General features: G+C 44.5%; 1 long non-coding RNA gene across 1 annotated transcript in view; it reads right to left on the bottom strand.

The window, feature by feature from the left end:
• Positions 1–17522, bottom strand: part of LOC111773016 (uncharacterized) — a 32778-nt gene extending 15256 nt beyond the window's left edge. The window contains exons 1-2 of the long non-coding RNA XR_002807224.2: positions 17272–17522; positions 11392–11545 (exon numbers count right to left, since the gene is read on the bottom strand). This is a non-coding gene — a long non-coding RNA (uncharacterized lncRNA). The remainder of the gene's footprint in view (positions 1–11391; positions 11546–17271) is intronic.
• Between the last annotated feature and the right edge of the window lie 1265 nt (positions 17523–18787).

The raw sequence follows: 18787 nt of genomic DNA, 5'->3' as shown, positions 1-18787 counted from the left end.
GTTAGACCTCAAGACTGATCTTTCAAAAGCCAAGTGGTTTCGGTGGCTCCATGCCCTCCGCCAGACCCCTCCGCTGGCCCCGGCTTCCCATCAGGGGAGGCGGCTCTGTTTCCCAAGTCTGCGCCTCCGCCCCACACTCTGCCCCCCCGCCCTCGCCCTGTGCAGTCATCTCGGCTCCTTGGTGTGGGAGGATGTTCACCACACGCTGGTCTGAGCCCACGCTCCTCACCCCGCAACACTCCCCCGCAGTCCCCTCGGGGACTCGGTGCCTAGGGGGGCCCCACTGCCCAGGCTTCTGCCTCACATACGTCCTGTCCTCCTGTTCCAGGCCTCGCTGCCCCCTCCACCATGGCAGGTGGGCATCGTTCTTGACCGACAGTGGATCTGTGTTTTTTTTTTTCCTTCCCTCTCAGGCAAAGACAGGGTGGGTGCATCAAAGGAGAACCCAAGCTGTGGTCTCCCTTACCATCCCCAGGGCCCCTCCCGACTTCCTGGTTGCTGGCTTAGAGGCCCAGAAGGAGCTGCCAAACCATCCCATCCGAAAACCCAGCCTGTTACCAACAAACTGAGAGAATTTTATACAGAAGTCACCAAGAAAGAATAAACAGGGAGCCCAGTGGCTGTGTCATCTTCCCTGAGTGACTTTTCCTGTTACTCTCAGACTTCAACCCAATTAGAACCTGGCTAATTAGTTTTGTGCGCTGCTCAACAGTTGAGGGAAAAGGTCAATTTGATATATGATTTTCTTTCTTTCTAAGCCACAGAACTTCCTCCAAGGAACAAGCATTAACCTCCGGTTCTCAGAAGCAAAACAAGCCAAGTCACACATTTCTATGAATTCTCTCAGTAAGCCTATGATTAGTAATAGTAGCAGTAACCGTAGCTATTGATTGAATGCAGGTGTCAGACTCTTCACGGGCCTCGCCTGTAATGGAGACTCTCAAAGAGGTGGGCAGCCCATTTCATATCTAAGTAAACTACCCCTCAGCCAGGCTGAGGAAGAGAGGCGATGCCGTCTCTTAGAGAGGACAGGCCAGGAGTCAGGAGAGCTGGGATCTTGTCCCGGCCCTGCCAACCCCATCGTGGCTTGGGCAAGACTTTTTTTTTCCCAGTGGAAACTCCAAAACAGTGTACAAAAGAGTTATGAGCTGTAACGATAAAACACATGCTGGTAAATGATTGGATTGAAACGAAGCGTTTCTACAACATGAATGATACTCCAGCAGCTATATTGACACCTCCCAGCGCCTCCCAAGATGGAGATAAGAAGGAAACCAGTGTCACTTTGGGCCACTATGTGCCAGGCACCGTGTTGGGGGCACTGCCACATGCTTTCAAATGGAAATAACTTTGAAAAATGTGGATACATGTATACAGTTGTAGACTTCTAGAACGGCAGTTCTGTGGTCCTTGACTTAGCACCGACATTTTACAGTGGAGATGAAACAGCTCCTTCAAACTCCCCTAAACATCCCACTCGTAAGGGTTAATTAAGACAAGTTGTAAGCAGAACGAGAAAAGCCTTGTCTCTGAATAGGGTGTCAGTAACTATGCCTTAACCGCATAAGTTATATAAGGGTATATGGCTGTAACAACTTTGTACCGGTGAACACGGCACAGCACCCTGACACCTCTGTCACTCTTTCTCATACCCATCACAGTGCCTCTGCTGTCTGCTCCTGTAAGACACCAACATAAGCACAGTTTTAAGCCCTGGGTTTATTTTCCCCTGTATCTTTGCTCCTGCTCTTTCATTGGTTTAATATATGCCTTTTCTCTTCTCAACTTCTGGATGCATAATCTAAGAATTTGAGCAAAATCTGTATAGACGAGAATTTTGCAATAAGTCACCTGCAGTGAGAATATATCACGGTATTTGAAGAAATAAGGTGATCAGCCAGTTAGATTTTATTCCTAAGAGCTGGAAAAGATTGGCACAGTGCAGAATGATGGGAGCGTTCATCCTGTGCACATTCTGATGTTTCCTAAACTTGGTTCAACGGGAGACACCTTTAAATCTGCAAGAGAATGTTCAATTCCATCCAGATCGCTTTGTTCTCACAGAACAACAGGGAGACAAATGAGAATGAGCCTGTTGAAGTGGACTTCTATCTGTGAGGTGTGTTCCCTCACGATGAAGCCTAGCAAAGCCTCAGTGAAGATGTCAGGAGAAATTTTATTCTTCCTCACGTGAAACTGAATAGTCACAGTACATTCCATATGTAGTAGATTTCCCTAGAGATATGAACAGACACCAGTGAAAAAAAAATAACATTCCATGAGATGTTCACTTGTGGGAAACAAAACCATAAAATATATTAAGTGCTGGGGGAGTGGGCAGGCATATCTACAATAACAGTTTACTTTTGTGTTTATTTCTTACTTAAAGCAGGAGGAAAATGACATTGGTTCTTTTTGTCAGCAATAAGCTGTTCCACATATATTCTAAGGGTTTGGTGTCCTTGTTATGTTTAAGAGACAAAGATATGTTTGTGCCTGGAAGATATTGCAAAGAAGTTCGAAAAGCTACTGTTGCCTCAATGGCCTTTCACATGCCTCCTGGGGCTACTAAAAAAAGTTTGCACTGTACATTAAAATGGATGGATGGATGGTTGGATGGATGGAAGGACAAATGATGGATGGAGGAGTGGACAGGCAGATGGAATGATAGACAGATGAGTAATAGGATTTTTCTATTCCTTTGTCTACTCTACTAGCACAAAGCTTGACATAAAACAAACTTTCAATAAGTGAAGACCTGACACTTCGTGATCTCCATAATGGGTCAACCGGTCACTGTCCTTTCAAGACTTGGGCTCAGAGGGAGCTCATAGTCATCTGACATATTTGATATTTGTTCATTCATCAAAACCTAGGGATTCAGAAGTCTCAGAGATGTCTTCATGCATCAGTGAAGCGTGTGACTAGGTACTTGGAGTAATCTGAGGATCTCTACTTCTCCAAGACGTTTTTTGAAAATCCTGCCATTAGTAGGAGGAAACCCAAGAGTGAGGCTAGGGGCCAAGGGAAGAAAACTTTCCTTCTTCCAAGTCTGTCATGAGATTGTCTAAGGAAGACAAATCCAAGACTCTTGCTGAGTACCTCCAATTCCTTGACCAAGTCACTGTCCCCATAAGACCAGACATGTCCCCGTGGCCTGATCACCATGAGTCCATAATTTTCAAGTGCATTAACCTCAGAGGCCCCATATTTACGGCAAGATGATGCAAAAGGAACCATATTAGGACCGAAAAATAAGTCTGGTGTTCAAGCTTCATTTCACAGAGAAATCTATCCCTCCCTTAGTGCAAGTTTCTGTTTGAATCACCTGAGAAGGTGATTTTTTAAGGTGACGTGAAACCATAGTTACCAGTGAGATCTTCACGATCCTCTATAGAGAGCGATGTCCTAAAATATTCATCTCCTTAGTGCTTTGTGCTTCATACTATTTTGTCTCCCTCTTGACCAAAATCTTTCTAGAAAGTATTCTGAATTCCCTACTCTCTTACTGGGATAGAATTGGGATCTATTCCACAAGCATTCTTGTAGGACCACCTGGAAGTCACATACTTGTTTCAGTTCGCTTGACCCAGGACATAGAGATTAAACATAAGAAAGACCCCTGGTTCAGGATGCTCACAGAATCACGGGAGAAATAGAGATATAAAAAGACAATTACAAAAGGCCAGCAGGAGGGATCCTTGTGATAGAACTGTTCTGTATCTTGACTGTGGTGGTGGTGGCCACACAAGTCACATGTAAGAAAATTGCATAGAATGAAATACACATACACAGGCACGATCGCATGTAAAACGGGCGAACTCTGTAAAACGTGGGTGGATCCTAGCAATGTCAATTTCCTGTTTGTGGTTCTATACTCTTGTTATGCAAGATGTCAACACTGGAGGAGGCTGGGAGAAGGTACACAGGATCTGTCTGTATGTGCCATTCCTTTCCACTGCATGTGGATCTATAATTATCTCAAAAATTAAAAAATATATATAATTACAATGTACAGTCACAAATGCCATGTCAGGGGACCCTTTGAACACAGAGTGGAAATACGCCACCCCATTTAGATTAGGGCAAAGCAGTCAAAGAAGGCATCCCAAGGAAGGGGATGTCGTGGGTAAACACAAGTCAGCCAGGATGAAAGGTGGGACCTGGGAAAGGACATGCAGTGTGGTTGGCATTTGTGCCTGCCTCCCCCACAAGCCAGCTCTCCCACCAGTCTGCCAGTACCTCTCTGGGTTTGAGCCACTTTCTTTAGACCTAAAAGAAGGCCTGTTTTAATCTATAACAGTCCTCCCTTCTCCCCCTCCTTTTAAAGCTCAGTTGTTGAAGAAACTGGAACATTTTTCTTATAGAATTTCCCATATTCTGGATTTGAATTATTGTTTCTTCATGGGGTCTGCATCATTTCTCTATCCCCTGTATTTCCTCTAAAGTGCTAGTTTTATTATTATTTTCATCATCAGCATTATTATTACATTACTACCAAATCATCCCCTTGTTGTTGGAAAGGCAAGAATGTGGGCAATCTAGTGCCAGCGTCTGGAGAGCTAATTCCTCTATCACACAACTATAAACCCAGCCTTTCCTCCCTGTGACATAGAAAATAGACAGCAATCCCATAGTGGTGCTCAAGTTTGGGAAGCGATTCTAGTACAAAGAAAATGCATGGACTTGTGTAATGGCCAAGAAGGACCGGTAGAGCAGCTGCATTTGGCCCAGGGAGTTTCTGGAAACAGATCTTTCTGACGGTAAATTCCAATAAAGTTGGTGGGTGTTATATTAATGACTAGACTCTTAGTCATTCAAAGGAACTGAAATCAGATGACACCAGGATGGTGGAGGGAGGCGAGATATTAGCAATTCTGATTGCAGATATGAACACAATTTCAGTGGCATTTTTTTTATCATTGCTTTATGCTTTGATGAATGCCTCACACAATATTGAGGTACAAGATGGGAGGCAGGAGTGAAGTGAGGAAAGCCAACATTCTTTATTTGCCTTAATATCTATGCTTTGGAAAGGCCAGGAAAGGGGATATGCTTCATCATTAAATAAACCACAAAATCCTCACTTCTCACTTTAACACTCACAAACAACCTGCAAACAGCCCAATGCATATTTGTGTGTAGCGAACACCAACACAGGGATAGTTAATGGAAATTTTAAAAATGTCATATGCATTTTTTTAAAGGAAGGAAAAAGATAAGTACAAAAGCTCTGTAACATTTTCCACCTGTCTGTAAAACAATTCCTCAGATCTTTTCCACCTAAAGTGTCCAATAAGAGAGTCTTAGGGACGTAGGTTCAGCCTGACATCTTTGAATATCCACTGTCACTGGAAACCAGAGATCTATAGGTCTAGAAATCTCAGCTCACCTGATCTTTGCTCAAACTTCCTCATTTTCATCACTCATTCTTCTTGTGAGACAGAAACAAATATAGCAATGTAACAATAAGGATGTTGCCATGGCAGAAACCAGATTCTTAGATCAAGGGTTCACACTGTACATAAAATTCATTTGGTCAGCTGGTCAACACTCATCCAATACTTCTGATGTTTCATGCTGGTGATAGACGTTCTCTGGATGGATACAAAGATGGATTGCTTACCAACGCCCACCATTATATGATATGATGACATACAATGCTACACTATCTTATGTAATACTATACTATAGTATATGATACTATACTATATTACATTATAGCACAGCACACTATATTATAGCATAGTCTATCTTTATTTGTCTGTTTGTTTCTTGTCTATCTCCCTCTTACAACAGATAATAAAGGAAATGGTTAGAAGCACGAACTTTGCAGCAATGTCCTGATTCATACCTTGTACCACTCACCAGCTGGGTGACCTAGGAAAATCTCCCTAACACTTCTGTACCTCAGCTTCCTCCTCAGTCAAATGGAAATAACAGCACCCATATCTCATCGGGCTGTTGTGAAGATGCAATGAGTTATAACTGAGATGAGTAGCATTAGTAATGTTATCATTTGATGGCGGGCTCCATGCTGTCGCTGTGGGCAACAGCTCCTCCACCACACTCAGAGAGGCTCAGAGAGTTTCCCAGGTCCCTGCCCACCTCATTTCTGAGTCTAAGTCTGAGTCAATCAGCATATCTCATCCTTTTGCCACAGAGACTGGTTCAGGGGTAGGCCGTAGGCGGTAGGCGGATAACCAGTCAAATGACCCGGACGAATTTGACCAAAACCATGACTTTGATTTGACCTACTGAAGATCAGACTGACTCCCATTGGACCTCCTCTTGTGGGATGTAGAAATTGGAGCTGCTATAACCATTATGCTTCCATGGGGAGCCCTGGTCTGGAGTCCACACAGTAGAATGCAGGGACAGTTGGTGGAAGGAAGCCAGGTCCAATGACATCACATGACTCCTGCCTCCAGCCAGGCCTGAAACCAGCTCTGTTCCTGCACCTTTTGGTCACATGAACCAGTAAGTTTCTATTTTGTTTAAGCCAATTTAAGTCAAAATTTTTTCACCTTCGACTCAAAGAGAGTTAATTGGGACCCCGCTATATGCTGAAGATCAAGATTCAAAGAGCATATAGAGAACTCCTTGGCAGCCACACAGCGAGTAAGTAGCTAAACCCCACCTTGAACCCTGCACTGCCTGACCACTACAATATGCTGCTCTCCAATGCTACAGAAGCTTCCAGAAGCAAGGTGAAGCTACAACCATGGCAATCTATGAATGAAAGGCAGGAATCAGGGAAGGCTTCTGGAGGCAATGGCATTGTACTAACAACCAACCTTTATTACACGCTTATTAGATGTCAGTCACTGTGCTCCAAGCCTCGTGTGCAACCTTGCACATGAGCTGTGCCTTGAAGAATGAGCAATATGTTGGTATGTGCCACGGGTGAGTGGTTAAGTTCACACGTTCTGCTTCGGTGGTCTGGGGTTCGCCAGTTTGGATCCTGGGCATGGACCTACGCACTGCTTGTCAAGCCATGCTGTGGCAGCATCCCACATAGAAGAACTAGAATGACCTACAACTAGGATACACAACTATGTACTGGGGCTTTGAGGAGGGAAAAAAAGAGGAAGATTGTCAATAGATGTTAGCTCAGGGCCAATCTTCCTCACCAAAAAGGATACTTAAAAAAAAAATGTGGGCATGTGGAAATGGGGGTGGGCTGGGATTCTTATTTGAACATTAGAAAATAGTGTCCACATGCCTTGAAGCCCTGGGGAGGCAACTGTGACTCCAGGCTGGAGCAGGGCCGTCTTTGGCAGCAGCAGCCAGTGCTGGAATACGGATAGCACACCTTGCCTGCACCCAGGTGTGTAATCACATCCCTCCATTCATCCAAATTTTCACCCCAGGAAGATTTATTGATTTCCACCTCGGGTCCAGGGCTCTCACATCTCAACCCTAGTTTTCCACCAAATTCCATCTCGGGAAGACATAGGCTAATGAGGGAACAAGATAAGCATCCTGGTAATTGACAGATGGGCCAATCAGTCCAGTGAGAGGAGAGTGTAAGAACTGTCATGTTGCAACGTAGCAGCCAGCACCTTGCCCTCATCAAAACCATGTTTCCTGAGACACTTGGCCGGACATTCTATGCTGGTTTTTTGTTTTTAGTGCCGTCAAGTCGATTCTGACTCCTAGCGACCCTGTGCACACAGAGCGGAACCCTGCCCAGTCTTTCTGCACCATCCACTCACCTTCTGATGCTGTATCAGACAATGCTCCACTGCTATTCACAGGGTTTTCATGGCCAGTTTTTTCGGAAGTGCATGGTCAGATCTTCTTCCTAGTCTGTCTATTCTAGAAGCTCCACTGAAACCTGTCCACCATGGGTGATCCTGCTGGTATTTGAAATACCAGTGGCAGAGCTTTCAGCATCACAGCAATGTGCAGCCACCACAGTGTGACAACCAACAGATGGGCGGTGTGGTTCCCTGACCGGGAAATGAACCCAGGCTGAGGAGGTGAGAGTGCTAAATCTTAACCACTAGACCACCAGGCCTGGCTCTATGTGGGTCAAAAAAAGAGGTGAGGAATCAGAGCATTCGTTTAGTCGATTTCATTTACTAAACATTTATTGAGTGCCCACTCTGTGCCAAACACCGTGGTAGGTGAAGGAGATGGAGAGATGAAAGGGGTCAGTCCTGGCTTCATGATGCTCACAGGATAGGTGGGGAACAAACATGGCACCATGAGGACTCTAAGACACAGAGACTGGACACCTGGCCTGCCTTGGGAGCTAGTGGGCACAAGGACTCAAGAAAGGCTTTTAAGAGAAACCCAAGACTCAAAAAAAAGTCAAAACTATCCAGGGTATAGGACAGAGGGCAGAGAAGATGGAGAGGAGGGGAGTTTCAGGTGAGTAAAATCGTGCAAAGACTCAGGAGAGAGGGAGAGAAAGAGGAACTGTGCAAAGTTCGCAAGTAACTACAACTTTAAGGCAAGAGCATAAAAGACAGAAGAAGGGAAAATATTTCCTGAGGCCCTGGCACCTACAAGGCCCCACTAACGGAAACTGTCTAGCATGTCAGCACAGTGCTCAGCACACGCGAATAGATTGCGTTCTTTTGAGCACTTACCAGGCATGGGCTGACATGAGCCACACACTCAATGTATATGCTTAGCATGATCCACCTTTGACCCAGGGGGAAACTGAGGCCCAGAGAGGTCAACTGACTTGCTCAGGTCTCACATCTGGCACAGAGCAGGATTCATATCCTTGTTGGCCTGGTGCCAAAGCACACCATCTCCCAAGTATGTCACCTTGCCCAGTGACCCTCAGAAATCCATGCTTTACCCCCTCACTGCTCTGCCACCAAAGGCTCTAGACATTATTAACCTAAAACTGCATCATCCTTTGACCTGAACGCGCAGGAAAGTTTGGTCCTGCCATTCTGACCCCACCGCGTTAGCTCTGTTGTTTTGACCCCAAAGATTTTCTGACTTTGCCGTTATGACCCATTCATGCTCTACAACAACCCAGCACGTCAGCTCTGTCTGTGTCTATAGGTGTCTGGCCTGTGTTTACCTACCCTGCAATCAACCTCAAAGGGCTAAGGACATTCCCTCCACACAACCCAGAAATGTTTTAACCTGTTCATGCAGTCTGGTCCATTTGCAGTCTGAAAAATGAGCTGGAGAAAGACAGGGAAGAGCTTTGCTGAGGTCAGAGGGTGATCAGCAGGCTGTCTCCTGGCCAGCCCACCTTCCCCCTACGCGAATCTGCCAGTGCCCCCAACACTCGTCCCTGATCAGTGGCTCTTCGGGGAGCCTGGAGTCCACAGTCAGCGATGCTTGCCTGAAGAGTCCCTGTCATTCCTCCAGAGCCCTTATGATCCCTGCGGGGTCAGCTGAAACAGCCAGTGCCAAGCTCTCTCAGGCAGGACACAGACCACAGACGGCAGGTCATAAACAACTCGGGGGCTCCTTCCTGCTCTCATTCCCAGGTTTCTCTGAAAGGAGGTGCAAGAGAAGCCATGAAGGGCAGATTCTGCAAAAGCCTGCACATTCAGGTCCTTTCAAGAGACACCAGGGGGAACCAGTTGCAGCTCAAAGGTGGACACTGGCAATTCGGAACTCTCCTGTTCAGGAAATCACCTCGGAGCCTCCCAGCTTCAAAACTGGCGTCAGGAAAGGGCAGGGAAGTCGGGGATGCAAGAGAAAAACCCCAGGGAAAGAACGGATCTCAAAGAAGCTTTTATACATACACAGAGCTCTCCTGCTTAGTTTTTCTAGGTTACATCTATTTTTTATTAGTCTCTAAGGTCCTAACTTTGGACAACTACTATATATATATATATATATATTTTTTTTTTTTTTTTTTTTTTGAGGAAGATTAGCCCTGAGCTAACTGCTGCCAATCCTCCTCTTTTTGCTGAGGATGACTGGCCCTGAGCTAACATCCGTGCCCATCTTCCTCTACTTTATATGTGGGACGCCTACCACAGCATGGCTTACCAAGCAGTGCCATGTCCGCACCCGGGATCCGAACCAGCGAAGCCCGGGCCGCCGAAGTGGAACGTGCACACTTAACCGCTGTGCCACCAGACCGGCCCCAACAACTCCTATATATTTTGACATGGCCAAGGTTTATACAGATCAGGGCAAGTGAAACAAATAATTGTCTAAGTAATTTTCCCTCTTCGACAGAGAGCTCTGCCTATCCATAAAACGTAGTTATTTTAGAATTGATTAGAAGGATGTGTGTAGGACATCCAGACGAGGCAATTTAGTTTAAAATTACCTCAATTACCAAATAGGCCAAGTTAGATTTTTTTTCAGCTTTATTGGGGTATAATTGACAAATACAAATTGTACATATTTAAGGTGTACAACGTACTGTTTTGCTATGTATACATTGGAAATGATATCACAATCAAGCTAGTTAGAATATCCAGCAATACATATAGTTACTATTTTGTGTGTGTGCATGCGTGTGTGTGTGGTATGAATGCTTAAGATCTACCCTTTTAGCAAATTACAAATATGTAATAAAGTATTGGTAATAATGGTCAAACGCAGTACGGAAGATCTCCAGAACTTATTCATCCTGCATAACTGAAACTTTGTACCCTTCGGTCGGCATCGCCCCATTTCCTCCTCCCCGAGGCCCTGACAACCACTATTAACTCTCCGCTTCTAGGAGCCAGATGTTTTCAGACTCCACATGTGAGCGAGATCATACAGTATCTGCCTTTCTATGTCTGGCTTATTTCACTCAGCATAGTGTCCTCCAGCTTCCTTCATGGTGTCACAAACGGCAGCATTTCCTTCTCTTTCAAGGCTGAATAATATTCCATTGTATATAGATATAGACACCATATTTTCTTTATCCATTCCCCTATGGATGAACCCTTGGGTTGTTTCCATATCCTGGCTATTGTGAATAGTGCTGCCATGAACATGGGAGTGTAGCTAGCTCTTGAGATAGTGATTTTATTTCCTTTGAATATATGTGGAGAAGTGGGATTTCTGGATCATGTGTTAGTTCTATTTTTAATTTTTTGAGAAAACTTTATACTGTTTTTCATAATGGCCGTACCAACTACATTCTCACCAACAGTGTATCAGGGTTTCTTTTTTGCCACATCCTTGCCAACACTTATCTTTTATCTTTTTGGTAACAGCCATCCTAACAGGTGTGGGATGATATCTCCTTGTGGTTTTGATTTGCATTTCCCTGATGATAAGTGATGCTGTAGGCCCATTTAATTTAAAATGTCTACTAGGGGACTTGAATAATCCAGTGGATCATTTTGTGTGATGACTGGGGGTTGGGAGGGACAGTCTCCACTGGGGTGCCACAGGGCTTTGTCCCATGTTATTATCAACAACTCAGGGGGACAGTAGGAAATGTAGAAGGGCACCCACCATTTGTGGAGCTCCTCTGTGGACTCGCACGGTAGAAGATACTTGGCACCATCTCTAATCCTGACAATACCCCGATGTTCCAGATGAGGGACCTGCTTCAGAGAAGTGAAGTCCTACGAAAAGCACATCCATTTCATCTGCAGCTGGCACAAAGCTGGGAAGCAAATTAAAACAAGTCAATGGCATATTCTAGATCCAAAGAGATTTAGACAAGCAGGGAACAGGCTGAATCTAATGAGACGAAGCCTACTGGGGATTGTTGTACATTTCTGTGCTTGGGTTTAAAAACATAAGCACACAAACTGAGGATGGGGGAATGTGAGAAGACAAGGCCTGGGGCACGCACGATGAGTCACCGGTGTTCTGCGTCTGCCGGAGAGACTCGTGAAATTATGGTCTGCACTAGGAGCAGACAGACTGCGGCTGGAGGAGGCCGAGGGTGGTGCTCGCTCGGCAATGAGAGGCTCACACCTGGGGATCTGGTTCAGTTCTGGGACTTGAATTCTCAGAAGGAGTCAGTGACCAGGTGGGCCCATCTGAGAGTAAGCAATCAGGAGGCAGGGACATGCAAAATTCAGGCTTACGTAGAAATGCTACAGGCACTGACTGCACTTAGGATGAAAAATGAAAGGCAAGGAGAGGGTGTCATATTGGTTATCTTCTACACATCGGAGACCCTTAGGGATGTGAGGACTCATTATATATGGTCCTATGAGTGTATAAAATCAGGACTCGTGTATAGAAGAAGGGGACATGACTTCGTACTAGACAAACAAATACACAAAAAGCTTTCCTGACAACCTCAAGAACCATAGGAAGATCGATGAACAGACTGGAAGGTAAAATTGAGAGGGAGTGAGCACCCTGTCACTGGAGGTGATCAAGTATGTGCTGTTGGGAACCACACCTGGACTTTTGTGGGTGCTAGGCACTTTAATTTCTGTGGACTCCTTCTTCCATAAACAATTTAATTATATTTTTTATGACCGTGTTGGTATCACGATGCATATAATCTATGCTAGATTACATTCATTTCTTTACTTCTGATTTTAAAGGAAATAAAGATGCTTTCCTGGGCCTCTAACAGTCTCCTGGGCCCCAAGCACAGTGTCTGCTGTGTCTAGTAAAATCGTCCCTGCGTCCCTGCGTGCTGTCGCCTCACGTCGGCGTTGTAAAGCGGATTCTGATCATGCCTTGGTTGGAAGGAGGGTGTTAAGGTCTAAACTCCCTCCAGCCTGAGATTCTATTAAGTGAATTCTGCCCAAGAATAGAGGAGTATCCCAAGCTGCTTTTTGGGATTGTTAAGGTGGCTGTGTTGCGGGGAGCACAAGCTGAAGAGCTGTGGGCAGGCTAGGATTCCATTCTGTAAAAGGTATACACGCGGACCCCATTGCTGCAGATGGTAACACCTGAGACAGGGCAAGGGGGTTGGGGCAGAGATGAGGAACAGTGGGTCTTTTGTTTGACATCCTCCTATTTCTGTCTTATACAAATGTTTCTATTTAACAAACAGCCATGCACCACGGTTACAAAATTACCAAATAAAAACACTAGCGAAAAGTCTGTAAATTTGACTTTATATGGGGGAGTGGGCTGTTTAGCCCAATTCTGTTCTTTGGCCAATCAGGAACACTATGGTGATGGCTGATGCTGTGAGGGTGTCCCTGGGATGTTTGGTGTTTTCAGTGAAGAGAACAGCACGTTGGAAAGCTGAGCAAAATCCATTAGGCAACCAAGAACTAAGATACAAAACAAGGCCATAAGGGACCATTTCTCTCAGGCCCCAGCGAAGCAAATTCAGAAACACCCAAATCCAGAAACGATCTGCATCACTAGATTCCTCCTGGTAATCACACAAGGATTTAAGTTTGGTTTGTGTTTTCTAGAACTCCAGGCTCCATTCCCCAGGTCGAATGGCTGCTAAATGCCTCTAGCACAAGACCTAAGAATTCCCCCACCCCCGTGGATAGGAAGGCCCGTGACCAAAACTGTACAGAGCCAGTCCCTCCAACAGCCTGTCCTCTAAGTCATCAGGCATAAAAGACACAGCGTGAACAAACTCTTTTCCCAATAACAGATCCTTTTTTCATTCTTGCCTTTTTTTTTTTTTTTATCAGTTCTGATTTCAGCACAATAAAAATCTTTGAAGGGTTGAATGCTTTCGAGACAAATTCCCTCATTGGGATAAGCTGTGAATAGGATCAAAAAGGATAACAATGGAGGAGTGAATCTTAAGCAGTCCCTAATTGAAGGACAAGAAAAATCTAAGGCAATGGCTATGCCCTGGAAAAGGAGAGAGGGAAAGAAGAAAACCATGGGAATCTGTTGATTTGCAAGGGCAAGAGCCGAGAATGAGGCCTCATCATTTTGTATCTCCATCTATTGCTTAAAACCAGAAGTCCTTTCATTCAACTGTTCACGTATGCACAAAACTGTTTATAATCACCTCCTGCCTGCCAGGCCATGGTGGGTGTCTTTGTAGGGGGAAGAAAGGGAGGGTAGCTGGAGCAAATTTTGGGAGACCTTCCCAGGAATTCCCACTTGAGAAAACATCTGGTTTTTCATATCTCTTGTGCCAAACAAACAAGTATTTTATTAAATGATGTGTATTGTGTTCTAAGGTAGAACTCTGCCCAAAACAAACAAATGAGCAAACAAAACAAACATAAACAAAACCCCAAAGTCTGTCAGTGAGGGTCACTTGCTACCCTGGTCCTTCACAAAGGTATAGATGATGATTTATGGGGTTTTTCAAAATCCACGTTCCATGTGGAGATCATTCAGCAAGCAATCTGAACAGTGGATGAGGAGCCCAGCCCCTTCCTCTGCACTTCTGTCCCTAACCCACCCCAGGCATAGCCCCCCATCTAAACGACACCCCCGAAAGAAACCTACAAATCCCATTTGTCTATATTTCTCTTCCTCCCCATGATTACTCTCCCCCCCTTGCAGCCTAGCTTCCCAGAAACCAAACGTGAGTTGTTCTCTAACTGCACCGGAAAATCAGAATTTATCGTACATATGTTTGTGTTCCACTTAATAAAAAAACCTATATTTTAAGATAAACTTTGTTAGTAATTCATGAGGTAAGTGACTATTTATGCTAATCAGGCAGAAATATATTCTCAAGCATAATGCATTACATAAATTTGAATGCAAAATGTTCAATTATGAAGTAAATACAGGTAATGCAAATAATAAATTACCTCTAATAAAAATTATAAAAGATGTGTCTTCAAAGAGAGAGCGGCTTTAACTTACAACTGTGAATTGCTTAAAGAGAAAAGAATTAATAAATGCTGAATTACTCTGATGATTATTTAGCACATAATTCACCTATTCATAACGACTCCTAGTAATCAGACTGTTGTTTCACGTTCTCCAATATGAGGCAAGACTGTTTCCTCAGCAATTTTCCCCTTATCAGATTATCTCGTCTGATTCTATTAATTTTCTTCCATGAATCTGCTAACAGCGATTGGTGATTTACTTACCCTGCTAACTAAAGACTGTTAAAAGGATTTATCTAACACTAGACCTAAGAACACTATATCCCTTATCATTCGCTTCCTCCCAGCAACCCTTCTCTCAAATCAACGTAGGTGGTTTCATGGTGAAACGCAGTGGACACTGGTTAGTTTTGCGCCGTAAAATCTGCTCCTGGGTAAACAGAGAATCTAGACGCTACACTTGATGGATCGGATTCTTTTTAGATTGTATATGTCTGATTCCAACATGCTATACTTGAGTTGCTGTAACTCACAGTGAGGAAAAACATACTACTTTTAGCTTTTAATCATTGTAATTTGGCCGTGAACAGGGTTTTTTTCTTTTCTTCTTTTTGCATGAAGTTGTTATGTATGAACTGACATGAAACTACAACTGTGTTTTTGATGTTACAGTTTCGCAGTCTTCTGCATGATCCACCCCATGCCCTCCCCCCACCAATTCCTCTATAAATATTCACTGCTTTCGGAAACTTTAATGCTACTGATTTGAATTGGTCAATAATGACAAACGCATGGTTTCTAAATTACTCTATATTGTTCTACAGAGATTACAGGCATATATATAGCAAGGGGATATTAAGCAGTAAGGAAACGCAGTTCATATTGTATTTGGATTAGACTGGCCTGGATAGAAGTGAAACAAACAATGTTAGCAAAGAAGTCTAAAGAAATGTGGCCTGCTATAATTGCAGAGAATCAAAAATCTGAATAGTACTAATTAAAATGAGAGAGCTCAATTGTTATACAAGAAACACTGCTAACAGAGAACTGTAAATGTTTAGACACCCCTGTGAATCACTAAATAATAAAGTAAAAAGGAGAAAAGTGAGAATTAAGTTATAAGCTTGAGAGCACTACCGTTACCCATCTAAAAAATAATTCTCATCCTCTCTTTTTTCAAGATAAAGTGGGGGAGTATAAAAGACTTTGCAATAACAGAAAGAAAAATACCATGGCTTGATAGCAGTGTACAAAAATAAACCATAAAAAATGTGCAGATAATAATACATTTAGCTGCTCAAACATGGGCATTCAATTTCTAGAAATGATATATAATTGCGACAATTAGGTACACGGCCATGAATCTATGTATCACGGTCTTGGTCATTAGAGAACTTTGTTTATAAATGTTGTTTATTTATAAACGTAGCAGTTTCAGTGTTCCTGGCCAAAAATACTTTCATGAGAGGCAGGCATCATATCTTACAGCTTTTAACAAAAATGTGATGCAAAAGGATAAAAAAAAATTACCATAGCAAAAGAAGGAATTAATTCTTCCTAGATACAAAAATTTATATTTTTACATGAAAAATATAAACTTCAGACATTTGTGGTTAATGATAAAAAAAAAGGCCTAGAAAACTATTGCTGTGGACAATGCTAAATGACATAATATGTTTATGTAATTTAAACAGTGGATTTTCCTCTGAATACCTAAGCTATAATCCCTTTACTTCATTACTAAGTAAAATACTGTATAAAAGGAGCAAAGCAAAGGAATTCTGTTAGGTTGCACAAATATTGACACAATCCTCACTCTTTCTTCCCCAAACTGGTTACAGACATATTTCATTCCATGCCTACAAAGTACTCCCATAAAACCAAAACTACCCTTATAAACAGCTTCTCTGCAGTAATGATGAAAAGAAAAGGTGCTTTTCTGGAAAATACCAACAGCGCTGGCCTTTTAGGGTTGTGATGTGCCTACAAACGTTTTGGGGAGTCTCTCATTAGGGATTCCCGGGTCTCCTGAAACTGAAGGCTTCCAGCATCAGAGAAACCAACTCAAGTCTAACCTGGTGTGCGAAGTCAATGAGTGACACCTAAGGTCCCGTCATAAATAGTAAAGGACGGGGCGGTGGGTGGGAGCACTGTGAAGTGCAATGTTCAAGATGCTGGTTTAATATGTGACTAAGTGTCAGAAGTCAGGTTTCCTGAGAATTACCTTTCAGATAAACAACTTTATAGCACTGCCCTTAATCTTACTTACTAGAGACATCTCATTTATCACTGAATTACTAGTAACTTTAATTCTATTGATATTGCCATAAAGCCCGTTGAAAATCCATCCTGACACTTCTAAAGGGTTTGGGGCCCCTGTAGATGGGATCGACTTGCAAAAGTGTCTCAGCCAGAATTATTCTCCAAAGGCTTCTGTGTCCCCTGGTCTCTTTGTGGACAACCAAGAGGGACAGTGGGGGTAAATGGATCCCCCCCTCTACCAGCACTTTCTTCAGTCCCTTTCCTACAAAGTCGGGTTCTCCTCTTGCAGTCACACTAACTTTCTGCGCCTTTTTCCTCCTCCCACCTTGGGAAACCAGCTGCTTTTCACTCCACCAACAAAACTGGACACGGATCAATTTCAACTGACCTTTGCCGAAAGGTGGCGCTGTTGAGGTAAAAACCAACTCGGTCCAACAATAGTTTTCACTCTTCGATCTTTTTGCAGGCTTTTTAGAATCTTATTTTTTTTTAATGCACCCTGCTAGCGGCCCCCTCTCCCATAAAGTAAAATAAATATGATTAACACCAAATGCATTTCATTAATTGAAGGAATCAACAGTCCCATCATCCAAGCAGGCGGGCTGGTCTTCCCAACGCCAGGTTGGTTTAGCGCGCTCTGGATTTTCCCGAATAAATCTCGGCTTCTCCGACTTGCCTATCGCTTTAAAATCTTAGAAACAGAGTTGTTGGTTCTTTCTTTTTCCTCTTCTTTTTCTTTCTTTCCTTTTTCTTTTTTGCATAAGTTTTAAAAGAATCGATCTAGAAAATTGAATAGTTATTAGCATCTGCAACCGGGAGGGGGAGAAGCAGCCCCCCCACCCCACCCCACCCCCACTCTGGGTTTCCGGGCCGGTCCAAGAAACCGCGGTTTAAAATTTAACCCTTCGAAGGGAGCTGGTGAAGGCCGGGGAGTTGTTTTTCCCCCTTGTTCCTCGCCACGATCAAGTCTGAAATAATTAAGTGAAACCTAAAAGTGCAAAGGGCGCGCGGGACCCTGATAAACAGGGGTCAGATTTCATAAGGGGGTGGGTGAGCGTGGGTATGAGTGTGTGTGTGTGTGTGAGAGAGACAGAGAGAGATGAATATGAATCTAAAGGCCAAATTCGGGCCAGAGTCGGAAGCCCGAGGGCTGAGCCGGCTCACCCTACTCTGAGCTTTCCCGGACTTAACTCGCGTAGGCGTTCGCTCCCCCCAAGGGCACGCGACGCCAGCGGGCAGCCAGTCCCCGCGCGTAAAGGCCCCTGAACAACTTATTCCACCTCCTTTAAGAGAGGGTGGTAAAACCGACTCTCTCTCTCTCCGCGGACTGCGAACCACCCAGGCAGACGCGCGGCAGGGCGGCGTCTTGCGCGCACTCCGGACCCCTGCACCCTCGCGCGCAGGCACCACGGAGAGGGACAAAGAGTTGGAGCCAAGTTTGAGCTCCCGGCACAGCCAGGCTCAGGGAAGGAAGGTCCCCAGGACGGACACCTGGGGACCGAGGGTGCAGCGAGGAGGAAAAGCTGCCAGGAGAATTCACAATCCTGGGGATGGGGGCCAGGCAGGGGAGGGGGGAGTCAGGCCAGTCCCCGCAGAGCGAGGGGCGGACAAGCCGAGACTCCAGAAAGCAGGCCTCTCTCGCGCTCCAAAGTAAAGCAAACCGTCCTCCCGGTCCTGCCGGGTTCCCGCAGCCCCTCTGGAAAACTCCTTCCCCTCTTGCACCAAACTTTGCGCCCGGCTTTGCTCCCTCCCGGGGAGGCTGCGGCGCGCGAAGGGTTAAGCCTGCCTGTCCCAGCTGACAGTCAGCTGATTGGGCCCTGATTGACAGCTCCGAAAAGTTTCCTTGTTTCTATACTATTATGCTAATCGCGGCCGCTCTCGCCGCCTCCCATTGGCCCCGAGTA

Source organism: Equus caballus, chromosome 3 (assembly GCF_041296265.1).
Source record: "Equus caballus isolate H_3958 breed thoroughbred chromosome 3, TB-T2T, whole genome shotgun sequence".
In the NCBI taxonomy this organism is placed as follows: domain Eukaryota; kingdom Metazoa; phylum Chordata; class Mammalia; order Perissodactyla; family Equidae; genus Equus; species Equus caballus.
Note: the sequence above shows the minus strand (reverse complement) of the source record. Positions and strands in the feature narration are given on the sequence as shown.